This window comes from Vombatus ursinus, unplaced genomic scaffold, assembly GCF_900497805.2.
Source record: "Vombatus ursinus unplaced genomic scaffold, bare-nosed wombat genome assembly UNPS02014841.1, whole genome shotgun sequence".
NCBI lineage: Eukaryota > Metazoa > Chordata > Mammalia > Diprotodontia > Vombatidae > Vombatus > Vombatus ursinus.
This window is the reverse complement of record NW_020954619.1, coordinates 22333406-22348939: the sequence shown is the minus strand read 5'-3', so window position 1 is coordinate 22348939 and position 15534 is coordinate 22333406. Positions and strand designations below refer to the sequence as shown.

Below are 15534 nucleotides of genomic sequence, written 5' to 3'. Positions count from 1 at the left end.
GGGACAACAAGCTGACAGACCGGTAGGGATGAGGAAGGCCTGGAGCTTCCTTCCTGCAAAAAAGTAAAAGGTCCTTAGATATTTCACAAGGTGTCCTTCACCCTTGTCATATGGCTGCTAGTCTGCTCCTTTGGGTTTGTGATCAGATTACATTTAACCCTAACATTGTGAATCATAATTACTCGTAAGACATTCTCTGTTTCTCTAGGTCTCCTTTCCCACCAAAAGGTTCAACAGAGTCATTGCTGGTCATACTATGAATGACTGATGGATCCCATCAATGAAAGCTCCTGTTTGAAGCCCTTTCTACCTTCCTATCTTCTCTCCCTTTACTCACATTTCATTTACTTCCATCTCCAACCTATCTGACCTTATCAATCAGGAGATTAGAAAGATGCTCCATGGGTACATTGGAGGATTCTGTATAATCTACAGTTGGCATGAACTTCAAGGGTTCTCTAATCCAACTACTACAGAGATAGTTTTTTTTTTTTGTTTTTGTTTTTACTTTTCACCCTTCCTCACTCCATCCTATTTACTTCTTTCAACTTCCTTTTATGTATTGTCTTCCCCCGTTAGAATATGTTCCTTAAGGGTAAGTATCTGACTGTATATTTTTTTCTTCCTATCCCTTAGCACAGTGATTGGCACATAGTAAGAACTTAACTGCTTTTTCTCTCAGGAAGTTCATTTTCTGTCTATTAGGGGGTTCATTAGCACAAAGTGACCTCCCCCTAATCATAAAGGCTTTAAATACCAGAGGCACAATTTGAACCCAAAGTCAGCCTTGTTGGGGCTTCAGCACACTGAATAGGTCTTACAGTTTCAGACTGGAAAGGTTGCATGAAATCTGTGTTAGTGACAATCTGCATTTTATAATCTTAGAGTCAGGCTTAAATTAGGCATTGCCTCAAATTAAATGGCCAGGAACTTGCAGAAAATTATCTAAAGGAGGCAAAGTAGATGCTGGAAAGTGCTTTGGTTTTGTAGTCAGAGAATCTGAGTTTAAATCCTAATTTAGTTACTTAAACCACCTGTATAGTACTTTCCCATTCCCACTCCAACACACACACTCACACCCCACCCCACACACACACCCCTACCCCCACAAGATGGAGTGCCTTACCTCTCTTAAGGTTGTCTTCCATCCATCCTGTACATATCTTGTATATGCATATTTATTTACATGTTGTTTTCCTCATTAGAATGTAAGCTCCTTAAAGGTAGGGACTGTTTTCGGCCTTTCTTCACGTTGTGTTACCAGTGCTAGAATCCCAAGTGCTTAGCACAATGCCTGGAAAGTAACAACGGATTAATAAATGTTTATTGATTGTGTGATTTGGGGGCCAATTTTGGGGCCTCTTTCTGGCTCTTTCTTCCCATAAAAACATGAGGGCTAGATCTCTAAAGTCCCTTCCAGCTCTAAAACCTACATGCCTATGAAAACAAGGACAATTTGGTACAGTGAAAAAGAACTCTGGGTCAGGAGACCTGTATTCATATCTGGTTTCAGATACTCGCTAGCTGTGTGACCCTGGGTAAATCACTAAACAAGTCTAATTCAGTTTACTCAACTGTAAAATGGGGATAATAACACTGCCTACCTCTTAGGGTTGTCATGAGGATGGAAAGAGATATTTGTAAAGTGCCTGGCACCCAGATGTTATATAAATACTTCCCTCCCTCCCACCCCCAGCACAGGACCTGGGTGCAGCTGTGTTCCGCTCTTCATAACACTATTTGGGGTTTTCTTGATAAAGGTACTGGAATGGTTTGCCATTTCCTTCCCTAGTTCATTTTACAGATGAGGAAGCTGAGGTAAACAGGATTAAGTGACTTTCGAAAGGTCTCACAACTTGTAAGTATCTGAAACCAGATTTGAACTCAGGAAGATGAGTCTTTCTGACTCCAGGTCCCACACTCTACCCACTGTACCACCTAGCTGCCGCAAAGCATATTAATTTATTTATTTTTTGACCTGGGCAAGGCAATTAAGTTTTCTGGGCTTCATTTTCCCTGGGGGTTAGGAAAAGAGGGTTGGACTGGAAGGTCTTTTACTGGCTAATATTAATCTTATTGTGGCATCCACAGGAAAGTTTCCTAGGGTATTTCCCATATCAAGTCACATCTGTGGAGATCTTCACACTGACGTCCCCAGCTTCCCTTAAATCCAAACTAAAATCCTACCTCTTACAGGAAGCATTCCCCAACCCCTCTCAATTCAGTGCCTTCCTTCTGTAAATTATTTCCTGTATATAGCTTGCTTTGAACATATTTGTTTGCATGTTGTCTCCCTCATTAGATCATAAGCTCCATGAAAGCAGTGACTCTTTTGCCTCTTTTTGTATCCCTAAAGCTTGGCACATAGAAGGCCTTTAATAAATGTTTACTGAATTGAATTGAAGAACAAAGGCCTCATCCTTTAACCTAAAGTTGACTGGACTGCCTTTTGTCCGTCAATTAACAGTCCTCTTCATTCATTCAACTAGCATTTATCTAGTTCTCTTCTGGAGGAAGCAATTCGAATAGTATTGAAAAGCAGACTTGAGCTGAGTCGTTTCTGGAGCCAACCAAGTGAAAACCTTCCTAGGGCTCCAGGAGTATTTGCACACTGTTTGTTTCTTTCCGGGGAGAGGTGTAGTGGGGTACGGCCAGACGGAGGGAGCTAGGGGGTGTCATACTTTTAGCTCCGGGGAGGGGTGAAAGGGAGAGAGGGTACTCTCCAGACACTGGGCAGCCCCCTCCCACTGCTGGGCTGAAATCACGTGAAATGAATCAGCAGCTGGGCGGGGCTGAGGGGCGGGATCGGAGCCGGCTGGGCTGGGCTGGAGCTGGGGATAAATGCTCTTTCCGGAGCTGACAGAGCTTAGGGAGCTGTTGTGGTGCTCGCTGATGGTTACTGAGCTATCCTGTTCCGCATAGGAGGGACGGTGAGTCTGGAGGGGGCGGGAGTACTTGCATGGAGGGAGAGTGTTCCTGCTGCTTGGGGAAGCACCCCACCCTCCCCTTGCTTTCTGGGCTTGAAACATGGGGTAGGAAGGTGTATTTTTAGCTTTCCTAGTCGGTAAGGACTTAGTTAAGTCTGAGGCCCCAGAATTTGGGGAAGGGGCCCCAGGGCAGCGCTAGGATGTCGGCGTGCGGGACAACGGGGTGGGTGCAGTGGCCCCCGCGAGGCCCGGGCGCAGCTGCAGCGTGCAGGGGCATAATAAAGGTTGCTCTGTTGTGGGAGCAAAACAACCAGCACAGCCAGGCGACCCCTCCCCCTCTCCCTCCTCTCTCCCCGGGGTGCTGGGGCATCCTGTGGCCGCTTCGCAGAAGCCTGAGAATCCCCAGAGGTTGGCCCTAAGGCTGAGAGAAAAGCTGCAGCAGCCCCTTGTGAACCCCAAGGGTGGGGGGAAGGGTTTGCTTTCGGGAGGGATGTTGGCTGCGAGTGTGAACGAGCCTCCTAGCCCGGGCCTCTTTGTGCTTGGTGGCTCGTGCCCTGCCTGCCTGGAGGAGAGCCCCCGGGCACGGGGAGGTTGCCAGCTAAGCCCCGGGACTAAGTGTCAGGAATGGAGTAAAAGGGAGAGAAGGGAAAGGGGGCAGTGGGTAACCTGGGACCGCCCGCAGCCTCCCAGATACTGTCGGGGAGCCCGGAGCTGCCAGGAAAGTGAGGAGGCCCGTGCTGGCGATACCCCTGGTAGTCAAGGGCATCGGGAAGGGTTATGGAGAGCCAGACTTCCATGGGCCTCGATGCCCGAGAGAGAAATGAGTGGGGAAATTCATGACCCTTCCGGAGCCTGGTGTCCTTTCTGAAGTGGGAGCTCTACGAAGCTGGGCGTGCCAGGGTTGGGAAGATAATCCATTTGGGAAAATCTGGCTTCCTCCTTCTGCTGTGCGTTGGGAAGGAGCTTTTGAATCGGGGAGGGGTTTCGGGAGTTACTAATGCAATAAGGGTGGGGTGAGGGAAAGCTCTGATTGGTGCCTAGAAAGGTTTTCTATCCTATCCCTGTAAACTACTAAACCAGTCTAACAGGCATTTATTAAGCCCCTGCAACCTGAGCAAGGCACCATGCTAGGCGCTAAGGATACAGAGGCGAAAGAAACATTCTCAAGGAGGCTGCATTCTTTGGAGGAAATGGGAAATAGTAATCAGATTAAGTATACACAGGATAATGTGAGGAGGGAGAGAACTAGGCTAACAATGAGCTGAAATTTGGAGGAAGTCTTTATAGAGGTGGAGATGAGGTGAGACTAGAATCTGGGAATGGGACAATGGGCAGGGAGTTAGGAGATGGGATGCTAAGTTCTGGAGAAGCCAATTTTGACCACAAGGTTGATTGTGGGAAAAGGGAATAATGTGTCTGTAAGGGGGCTAGGGAGTAGTAGGGGAAAGGCCCAAAAGATAGGCACGAGCCAGATTATAAAAGTCTTCAGGTGCCAGTATAAGTTTATTTTATCCTGGAGGAAATAGTCACTGCAGATTCTTGAGGGGAAAGTAACTTGGTCAGACTCGTGTGTTAGAAATATTAATTCGAAGCTAGATTGGGGAAAGGAGAGGCTAGAATCAGGAGGACCTATTAAAAGGAAAAAGCTATTTCCATAGTCCAGGCTTAAGAGGAGATGAACTAGGGTGCTGATTTTGTGTCATTATAAAGGAGATTGTACCGGAAATGTAGAGATAGAAACCACAAGTTTCTCCTGATATGTTGGGTGAGAGTGAGTGGGCAGTTCTGAATGACTCAGGTTGTGCAGGGAGTGGAAGAGTGAGTGAAAATAATGAATGTTGTCTGTGTTGCATGTTAGTGGGACATCCAGTGGGACCCATCCTACATTATCAGTTGCCTGTTGGATTATATCTAAGAAGACAGTCTAGGTTTAGATATATAGATCTTGGAATCATAAGATCAAAGAGCTGAAATGCTCTCACAAGTTTTTTAGTCCAAGACACACACCCACACACACATTAAAGATAAGTAAATTGAGCTCAAGAATGTTATTCGAGTTATCAAAGACCAAGTGGTTAGTAAATGTGAATCATCATCAGAGATCATGGAAACTAGGAGCTGGTAAGATCATACAGAGAGTAGAGAGGAAGAAAGGAGGCCCACAACAGAGCCCTAAGCTGTACACCCACAATTAGGGGTGGGAAGTGAATGATCCATATGAGACTGAGAAGGAGTAACCTGGTGATGTTACAGAAAGGTCAAGAAAGAAGGAAAATTAGCCATCAGAAACTGAGAAATCAGAAGCCAGATTGCAAAAGGTTGGAATGAATAAGAAAAAGACGTGTTTTAAGTGTGTAGACCAGTGCATGGGATTGCCATTAGCCATCATGTAGGCCCAGAGCAGAAGAGATGAGCTTCTTTAAAAAAAATTTTTAAATTTAATTTTATTTTCCCCCAGTTACATGTAAAAACAACATCTGAATATTAGTTTTTAAAACTTTGAGTTCTAAATTCTCTCCCTTCCTCCTCTTTTCATTGAGAAGGCAAACAATTTGATATAGGTTATACATGTGTAGTCATGCAAAACGTTTCCATATTAGTCATGTGAAAGAAAACAGACCGAAAAAAAACCTCAAGAAAAACACAGTATAAAAAAGTATGCTCAAGTCTGTATTCAGACACATCAGTTTTTTCTCTGGGAGTGGAGAGCATTTTTCATCATAAATCCTTCTGAGTTGTCTTGGATTATTGTATTGCTGAGAATCGTTTTACAGCACTGCTGTTACTTTGTACACAGTACATTTCACTTTGCATCAGCTCATGTAAGTCTTTCCAGGTTTTTCTAAGAGCATCCTGCTCATCATTTCTTACAGTACAATAATCTATCATAATCACATAGCACAGTTTGTTCAGCCATTCCACAATTGATGGGTGGCCTCTCAATTTCCAATTCTTTGCTACCAGAAAAGAGCTGCTATCAATATTTTTGTACACATAGGTCCTTTTCTTTTCCTTTTTTATCTCTTTGGGGATACAGAACTTGTAGTGGTATTGCTAGGTCAAATGGTTTTATAACTCTTTGGGCATAGTTCCAAATTGCTCTATAGAATGGTTGAATCAGTTCAAAACTCCCCATAGTGTTTTAATGTCTCATTTTTCCCCACGAAAGGGATGAGCTTCTAATCAGGTCCTTTAAGCTTTTTAAATTACTAACCTGCCTCTGGTATTCTCTGAACTGGAGGAGAGAAAGCTCTGGATTTGCTGGCATGCAATTCAGGGCTCTGCTGCCATTTGGTGCCTAGATGTAACCTGGGAATTCTAGAGCATCCTATTGAGATCTTCAGGTATCAGAAAATACAGGTAGGCCAGAAGTGAAAAGATTTGGTTTACTTATAAATGACTTGGCTGAATCTGGAAAACCAGGAAGGAACTGGGTTGGCTAGTAGCATTTAGAGGTCGAAGAATTAACATAATTTTCCAAGTTGATATGTCTTAGAGAGCAGATGGGGTTTATAGGAGGGTAGATTTGGAGCTGAAGGGGAGAGGGGGGGAGGCGCTGAGGAAATCTAGTCCAACCTCTCTTTCACTTTTCAGAAGAGGAATGGAGGTCCAGAGAGGTTGTCTCTCACAAGGTCACCCAGTTCTTTTGACTCAAGCCAGTGCTCATTTATCTTGTCTTTCCTGGTCAGGCTTTTGCAGCCCTGAAGCTACTAGACATTACAGAGAAATCATAGGATAGTTGAGAAACTGAAATCTCAGCTGCCCTAAATACAACATTAGTTCTTAGCTTAATAGAAAATATATTGTTTCCTGAAACTTTACTTTTCTGGGAACAATACAGAATAATGGAAAGAGGCATTAGATGGAAGAATCGTATCTGGGTCACTAGTCTATTACTGGGCCTCACTTTCCCCCTTTGTAAAATGAGGGGAGAGGAAGGAGTGAGAGGCAGCCTCAGAGGGGAAAGGGAAAATTCAGATCTACCAAGACATTGTCGTCTCCATCCTACCATGGTGTTTATCTCAATTTGTACTTTTGTGACAGGATTTCTATCGCCCAGAAATCCAGCTAGGGAATTCCATCTAGCAAATAGTTATTATTTCATTATCTTCACCACACCCATTATTAGATAGGTGCTGGTTGTTATCCCCATTTTACAGATAAGGAAAGTAAGGCCAAGAGTTTTAGGTGACTTGCCCAAGAAAACACAGCTACTGTGTGGCTGAAGCTGGATTTGAACTCTTGACTCCCAAGACTAGCACTTATGCAATGTGCCACCTAGTTGCTAGTTGCCTTCAATATACAAATGTTATATAATTGCATCAGAATACCATCAGGGCTTTAGCGAATACATAGGGAAGAGATTTGTGTTAATTCAGGGTTCGGAGTCTAAATCTTGACTGCTCGGAAATTCAACTTTGCTCTTACGCTGACAGTCTTTCCTCTATACCAGAAGTGCCAAACATGCAGCTCGTGACACTCCGAAGTGCTGCCTGTACCAGATTAAAATGCAAATGGGAAATATTTAACAAAATAAATATAAATAACAATAAATGTTAGTATGTGGTTTTCTAAGTCAAATTGCACATACAATGATCCTCAGGGATGGTTTATGGCCTCTGTTTCTGTTTGAGTTTGATGCCACTGGTCTATATCACTACTGGATCTTTATTTAATTGGTATATGCCACTGAATCACACAGCCAGAGGCCTCTCCTATTATGTGAGGACCTGGCATCTCTAGCGGTAGTTGGTCTTCTGTAAGCTTATGGTATCAGCCTTCATGTTCACACCTCTCATACAGAGATCCTGTTTTATCTTCCCTTTTATCATCCGAGGCATAACCATCCTTCCAAGCCACCCCAGTGTGTTATCCTCAACACTTCACATCTCTGGTCCATAGCTAGGTCTTGTCATTTCTACCCTTGCTACATCTCCTTTTTTTCCTTTTGCCACTACCCTGGTTTAGGCCTTAATTACCTCTGTCCTGGACTGTTGCAGTAGTCAGTAGCCTAACCCTCCCTCCCCCCCAACTCTCCCCATTCCAATCCATCTTCCACTCAGTTGCCTAAGTAACTTTTCTTAAAACATAGGTCAGACCATATCATCCCATTCCTACTCAGTAAACTCTAGGGGCTATATGTTATATTCAGGATCATTCAGGCTCAAAGGTAAGTCTCTCTGGTGTTTTGAGCTCTTCATAGCTTGGCCATATTCTACTTTTCTTCCTCTTCATGCATGCCACACATTGTCTGATCCAGTTAAATTGCCTGAATTCTTCTTCCACAACACTGCAACTTTGCACAGACTGTCCCCGGTGCCCTGTAATGCTCTCTCCTGTTGTCTCCCAATTGTTTAATAGAAAGCCTGATCCATAGTAAATGTCGGTCAAAATGCTTTCTGAGTAAGTAGTTGAAATGAAATTTCTGGTAGTGTATTCAGAAAGGGTGTAAGAGAAAAGTAGGAGGGATTAATCCATGATAACGCAAATATCTGTAAAAAGCCCTTTAGCTGCATACAGGGCTACATTTAGTGAGATGCTCTGCTAATGTCATCCGACCTGTTTGTGGGTCATTCCTCTCTGAGGAAGGAAAGCTGCTGCAGGGATGAAACCTCCTTGGTGTCACCCACAGGATATGGAGCAGGGTGTGTTCTTGATCAGGAGCCTCCTGGTCTAGGACATTACCCAGGATGAATGAAACTCTGCATTTCCTTTGTAGTGGAAGGATATGATGCCATGTGGAGATCACATCAAGTGAGGTGGTTCCAAGGTTTCCTGGACACCCTTGGTTCATGGTTATTACTGGCCAAAAAGGGCAACACAACACCAGACTTAATTGATTTTAAGTGACCTTGTGCCAGCTGATGCCCTGAGAATGCAACATTACATTCTGCAAGTATAGTGCAAACCGATTGAGTATCAGTATGAGATGGGGACTGGTGAGTGGGGAGGGGGATATCAAAGCAAAAGACAGAGTTACGGGCAGATGGGGGAGCCATGCTCTAGTCATAGAGGACAGCTTGTACAAAAAGAGTTGGGGGGACAGATGGTAGTCTAGTTTTTCTAGAAAGTACACTAAGGTTATGCTGGTGCTAGGGTAGATGCTTGTGGAAGCTTGGAGTCTTGAATTGAAGCCAGATTATGTAGAGAGCCCTCAATTAAGCCAGATTACAAGGAGTTTCTGTTTTATCTTAGAGGTAGTATAGAGGCATTGAAGGATTTTCAGCCAAGAATCACGAGGCCCAGAGAGGAATTACTAACCGAACAGTGTTTTGAACCTTTGACATCACTTGATTTAGTTTTGCTTGTAGGCCTGACCAGGCTTCTGCTATATAAGGAGATTGTTGGTAACTGATTAGTAAAGGGAAAAACTAAAAGCAGGAAGGCGGTTTTGAGTGTGGAACCACCCACTTTTTTGGGGGGGTGGGGGGCGGCATGTATTCATGCATTTTTTTCAGTATCCTAGTCTAAAGTCTTATCCATTTTTCTTTATTAATTCAGAAACAATATCTTGGACTAAATCCTTCTTCCCAAATGAAAGTAGGTGCTATGCCGATTTCCTTCTTTCCCTCCCCCTACCCAGAAGTCTAACCAATTTCTTCGAAGAAACTGGGTAAAAAGTTCTGGGAGTAATTGTGTTCATTAAGGCTCTTGATGAATTTCACTTTAAACCCTTCCATCTCCCCTCCAAAAGACTGGTTACTTCAATTAATGAGGTATCTCCTGATTTCAATTTGGAAAGGCTTGGGAAAAGTGGTTGAATTAGGATTGAATTGATTAGGGAAAGATGATTCAGTGGGATTTATCTAGAGTTTAGTGACTATTTTTGGTGAAATAAACTATTCTCTGAACTCTTGCTCAGTCTTGAGTGAAACTTTGTTGCTTGAGAATACTGAATGTGTTGCCCAAATTGGAGGGAGGTCTTTAGAGGAGTGAGGTTACTGCCCTGCTTTGGACCATTAAGCAGGAATGTTTAAAATTACACTAGAATGACAGCCATGTGCTTAACACTGTAGAGAATCATCTTCTCAACCCTAGGCATGAAATGAAGGGCTGAACTAGTGTGGTTTGTCAGTCAACAGATGTATTGTTTTTTAATAGCTGGTCTTGGAAAGGCATGTAAGAGATGTGGTCGAATCCTCAGAGAATGGGAAGGAGAGGTTTTGAACCAGGTGACGAGGAGGATGGTGAGACGAGTGGACAACATGTGTAGAGGAGGTGCTTGGTATTTGTGTAAAAGCCTTCTTCCTTCCTTTATTTGTACTTCTAGGGCCAACCTAAATGATGCTCATTAGTTTTCTCACACCCCGTTCCTCTAGCAGAGGAAGTGGGTACAGTAAGAAATTAAAAAGAAGGAAGTGTTTACCCAGGCAAGAGAAAATGAGAATTATTGGCTACCAGTTGCCCCTTTTGCACAGAGTTGGAATTTGTGACTAGTTTACTTATGGGCAGAACTGAGCTGTACTCAGGTTATTTGTTTGATCATTGCTTTTACTTGAGTTTGAGTGTGAAAGGAGGGGCTCCAAGTTTTCTTAACTAACTATAGGGAATGGGCTTTCTTTCCCTCCTTACTGTCATCCCCTTTTGGAACTCCTACCTCTTTTCAAGTATCAGCTCAAATGTCACCTCTTTCATGAGGCCTTGATATTCCTTTTCTTCCAAGATCCTCCTCCCCCATCCCCTGGCACTTATTTTGTATATAGTTCATTTTTGCTTATTCACTTGAATGACTGGTATAATGTATTTGATGGCTGGTACTTTTCTTTTGTCTTTATAGCAGGACACCTGGCACATGGTGCATAATTCAACTAAAGTTTATTTGGAAGTTTAATAAATTTAGTATTTAATTTTGAAAAACCTAGTGAGAGGGAAGAACCCACTACCTCTAAAATTAGCCCACTCCATTTAGGAAATTCTTCATATCAAGCTTAGATTTTGTCTCTTTGCAATTTGTCAATTCTCAGTTTAATATAACAATTCAACAAGCTTTTTTTTTTTTTTTTTTTTTGCTTTTTGGTAAGGCAGTGGGGGTTAAGTGACTTACCCAGGGTCATACAGCTAGTAAGTGTCAAGTGTCTGAGGCCGGATTTTAACTCTGGTCCTCCTGACTCCAAGGCTGGAGCTCTATCCCCTGCTCCACCTAGCTGCCCCCTTCAACAAGCATTTTTTAAGTACTTACAACATACTGGGTCCTAAGGAGGCAACCACAATGAAATCTCAGCTTCCAGAAATTACAGTTTACTGCGTGTGCCCTTCGCACAGGCACCAAGTGAGGAGTAATTCTCTCAATCAGTGAGAAGAACCTTCTACAAATGCTCAGGCTTGAAGCATTTCATTCCTGTAAGTGAATACAGTATAATTTGGAGGAGGAAGAAAACGCTAATGAGCAAGGGTAATTGGAAAAAGCTTCTCCTACCAGAATGTTTTAGTCCTCATTCTTAGAAAGTGAGGAATAGTTTATAATTTTCTGGGTTTTTATATGGTTCTGCCAAGCTCGGAAGGCCCAGCAGTAGACTGTGTGTACCTGGTGTCTGAGGGCCAATCCCTCAAGCATGGAGAGGACTGTTAGCTGGTATGAATTTGGAAGGGTTGCAGCAACTCATGTAACTTCTGCTGCCTGTGTCCTTAGGCGAAGTACCTACACCAGTGAAAAGAGGGCTTCTTGAAATCTTAAGTGTCCACTCCTCTCAAGCTCCAGATAGAATGTTCCTAATGAGAGGTAGCATAGGCTTTCTGAACCGATTGAGAAGCCCTGTGTTTTTATTGAATCTCCTTACTTACATAGGCTTCCTTTGTGACTAGATAGATGCCTTCTTGGAATAGCTCAGAAAAGGGTGGGGACGGGAGGCCAGGAAGCAATACCTGAAAGGTCAGTGTCCTTACTGATAAGGGCAGGGGGACCTTTGCACTGGCTGTAGGTCACTGCATCTTTCTGGGGGTGGTGTTCAGAAGTTAGGATCCATGGTGCAGTAGACAGTATCTGCTGTGTTTGGGCAGATGCACGGCTTTGTGTGGAGGGAAGGGTGGCATGGGGCGGGTGAAGGATTTACTGGTTTTCCTGTTACAATCTGCCTGGTGACAGAAATTGGTCTTTTGTAGGCCTTGTAGTGCCTTTGACATCTCTACTACTGTTGGTATCCTGATGAAAAACCTAGCCTTAATAGTGATTTGGAAAAGACTTGTGCCTTCTGTAGGGCAGACAGGGAGGACAGATTTACCAAGGACAGAGCTTTTTCTTTCCGTAGCACAATCTTTGGCAGATGATGGAATATAGTGGGAAAAGTGATAGAAGAGCCAAAAGACCCGAGTTCAAATTCAGCTCTGCTTCTTCCTAACTCGGTGACCTTGGGCAAGTCACTTCTCAACTGAGAAAAGTGATAATACTTTGCATCACCCGCATCTCAGTGTGGTGAGGTAGGTCCTAATGACTGGCATCTTAACCTCCAGCACAGCCCATGGCACATTGGCCTTTTCCTGGACCTGCAATGTCATTGGAATGATTATTTGCCAAAGTAAGAGCTTCTACTAAAATGGCTCAGAACCTGCTCTGTGACTTGGTATTAGATGAGTTCTGCAGCTAGCAAGTGTCAGAGACAGGATTGGAATGCCCATCTTCTGACTTTGAGGTCTTTTGTCTCTCACTTCACGTTTTCCAGATTCATAAATGAATGGGAATGTAGTCTAGAGCCAGAATGGGATCAGAATAGGCAGGGAAACCAAGGCAAACCATCAAAGGCACAGGTAAGGTAAAGGTAAGGTAAAGGGATGGGGCCTATTGAGACCCTTCCTTCAGCATTCAAGACAGAGCTTTTGTCTTGGTATGGCAGAAAGTGCACCAAATTTGTCACTAGAAGATGTAGGCTTGAATCCTGCCCCTGGCCCTTTCAATCTATGTGAAGATTCCTCTGAAAAATGGAGCTAATAAAATCTACCCTTAACCTCAGAGGGTTTTGAAGATCAAATGAAATAATGTATGTGAAATGCTTCATTATAATAGTAGTAGCCAATTTTTATTTGGTGCTTCAAAGATTGCAAAGCATTTCATAAGTTCTCATTTCGTCCTTTTAGTAACACCATGATGTAGGTAGATATTTATAGGTATCTCATTATTCATATCTTACAAAGAAATTGAGGCCCAGAAAGACTTGCTCAGGGTCGTTACACAGCTATAAAGTGTCTGTTAGTTCCTAATCTATTTGACAGATTCTTTAGCAACCAGAGACTTCCTTAGTTTCCATTTTATTTATTTTTGAAAATAATCTGAGATTCCAAGGCATTGAGGTATAGTGGAAAGAGCTGTAACCTCAGACTAGAAGATCTCTGTTTTGAAGTCCTGTTACTGACACAAACTGACTTTGTGACCTTGGGCAACTCATCTAATCTTTCTCTGTTCCAGGCAGCTCTGAAATTGCCAATGAAATCACAGGGTTGGACAAAAGTTGACAATTGGAGTAACCAACCAAATTATGATACATGGTATATAGAGGAGGTCAAAGCAGCATTGTGCCATAAGAAATGACAAAAATGACAGATGCAGAGAAATCTTGGGAAATTGGTATGAATTGATTCAGAGTGAAATGAAAAGGACTCTGACAATTTTTATAATAACAATGGCATTTTGAGGAAAAAGAACCTTGAAAGACTTAGGAATTCTGGCCAGTGAAATCATGGACCAGGATTCCAGAGGATTAATAAGTACATGCTAGCTGCCTTCTTACATGACAGCTGGGCCCTGAAGCCTTTTTTGTAGTGGGTGGGCTCACTTTGTTCCACACAGGTTCCTTTTTATGCTCTCCTACCTCACTCTTCCCCTTCTTAACCATTTTTCCAAAGCAAGCAGGCAACTCTCAAAAGTGTAATATTAGCTTATCTTTATCAGAGGGGACCTTAAAACACAGTCTGCAAATAAACAAAGTTTGTATAAAAAGCAAGAGTTTCCAAATTGTACAGGCAGCATGAAGGGGGGAGGGGGAGTAGTAGAAGGGGTGGAAATTTACCAGGTCCTAGAAAGCTATGTCCAGGCAGATCAGCAAGCCAGTCGAGCCACTACTGGCTTGAGTTCTGCCCTTCAGTTTATCCTTCCTTCCACACGAGGAAAAACTACACTTCCCAGCAGCCCCCTGCTGCCAATATGGGTTAGAGACTCAAGATGGAGAGTAAGAAATATGTTTTCAGACAGGCCAATGTGGAAATTGGTTTTGCTTGACTGTATCTCTGCTTGTATGTGCTACACGGTTCTACTCCTCCCCCCATGGAGAAGTAGGAGAGAGAAAGGCCAGTGCTAGAGTTGAGAGAGAGACAGATGAAGCTTTTTTGATGCACTTAAGAAAACTTTGAAAATTGTTCATTCAATTATAAGGAAAGGGTAGGCTGTGTGACAGAGAATCAGGGTTTCTTGTACAATCTTCCTTCTGTTCTTTTAGTATTGAAGTTCTTATTTTATTAAGTTTAGAATTTTAAAAGAGAAGAAAAAAATTGAGTTTCACAACTTTGATTTAAATGTGGTCTATGTAGCAAGTATAATTCATTGAGGGGGAGGGGGAGGGGGAGTCGGGGGCAGGCGTGGGCGTGCAGTAATAGTTGTAAGGAACAGACTGGTAGGGCCAAATTATAGACTGTGGCCACTAAGGCCCCTTCCCCTCCTGACTTGGAGGTGGGGGTGGGGTGAGGTTATAGCAGAGCTGGCTGGCTAGGCCTATACAATCATTTCAGAATGAGAACTCTTTGGAGTGGCTGGGTCCCAGAAAATAAAAGGCTTGGAAACCTAGTTAGGTGCTAATTAAGAATGGCTATGAGGTGGGTGGCTTAAGTTCTATCTAATTAATGCTGTGAAAGCAGTTTCTCAGCCTTTTAAAGTCTGGGAAAGGCTTTAATCTTTTCCTCTGCACATAGGATGGACAGAGTATATTTAAAAAAGCCTAGAAATGTCCTCTCCTTTGTAGATAGCATTGACTGATCTGGGCTAGTTGCCATCCTAGCCTCAGTGAGACCTTCCAAACTGAGACCCCTTGCTCCCTCTGAAGTGCAGGAGTATCTCAGACATCTTAGAAAATTTTTAGTCTCTGACACTCATACAAGTGAAGCTCTTGAAGTTGCTAAGTCCCAGGCATGCCTTGCAGGTCTAGTAAGTAGCAGAGATAGCAAATAGCTAATTAATGATTGCTGCTGCAGTTCTGGAGAAGCAAGGGGGGGAGAGGGATCCTTTTAGGCTATAGTAGTATAAAACTATAACCAGACATGCATGTGACATCATGGTTTGTCTGCCTCCTGGATGGTTTCCATGATCGTATTAAGCTGTTGCTTTATAACTTGCCCCACCCATGTGTTTATGTGGCCTCCAAGTCCCAGTGACTTTGGGGCAGAAGGGGACTTGTTTTTCTTATGAACTTTACAACAATCAGCAAATATTCCAACATACAAAAAATAATTTTAAAATGATTGTGTAAAAAACCACAAACTTGTCATATTTTGTTTTAAAATGTTATTTTTAAAAAAACTCTAAATACACTCAGCCCTGAAGAAATGAAGATTAAAACTAGTCCCTTCTACCTTCTAGGAGCTAACTGTTCTTATGCAGATAACAAACACTTGACAGCCAAGATAAGTC

At 43.0% G+C, this 15534-nt stretch overlaps 1 protein-coding gene across 1 annotated transcript in view; it reads left to right on the top strand.

Annotated features, from left to right (window-relative positions):
- Positions 1-2833: 2833 nt before the first annotated feature.
- Positions 2834-15534, top strand: part of CTSB (cathepsin B) — a 29269-nt gene continuing 16568 nt past the window's right edge. Inside the window, exon 1 of the mRNA XM_027840301.1 lies at positions 2834-2930. The gene's annotated coding sequence lies outside the window, so the exon portion shown is untranslated. The remainder of the gene's footprint in view (positions 2931-15534) is intronic.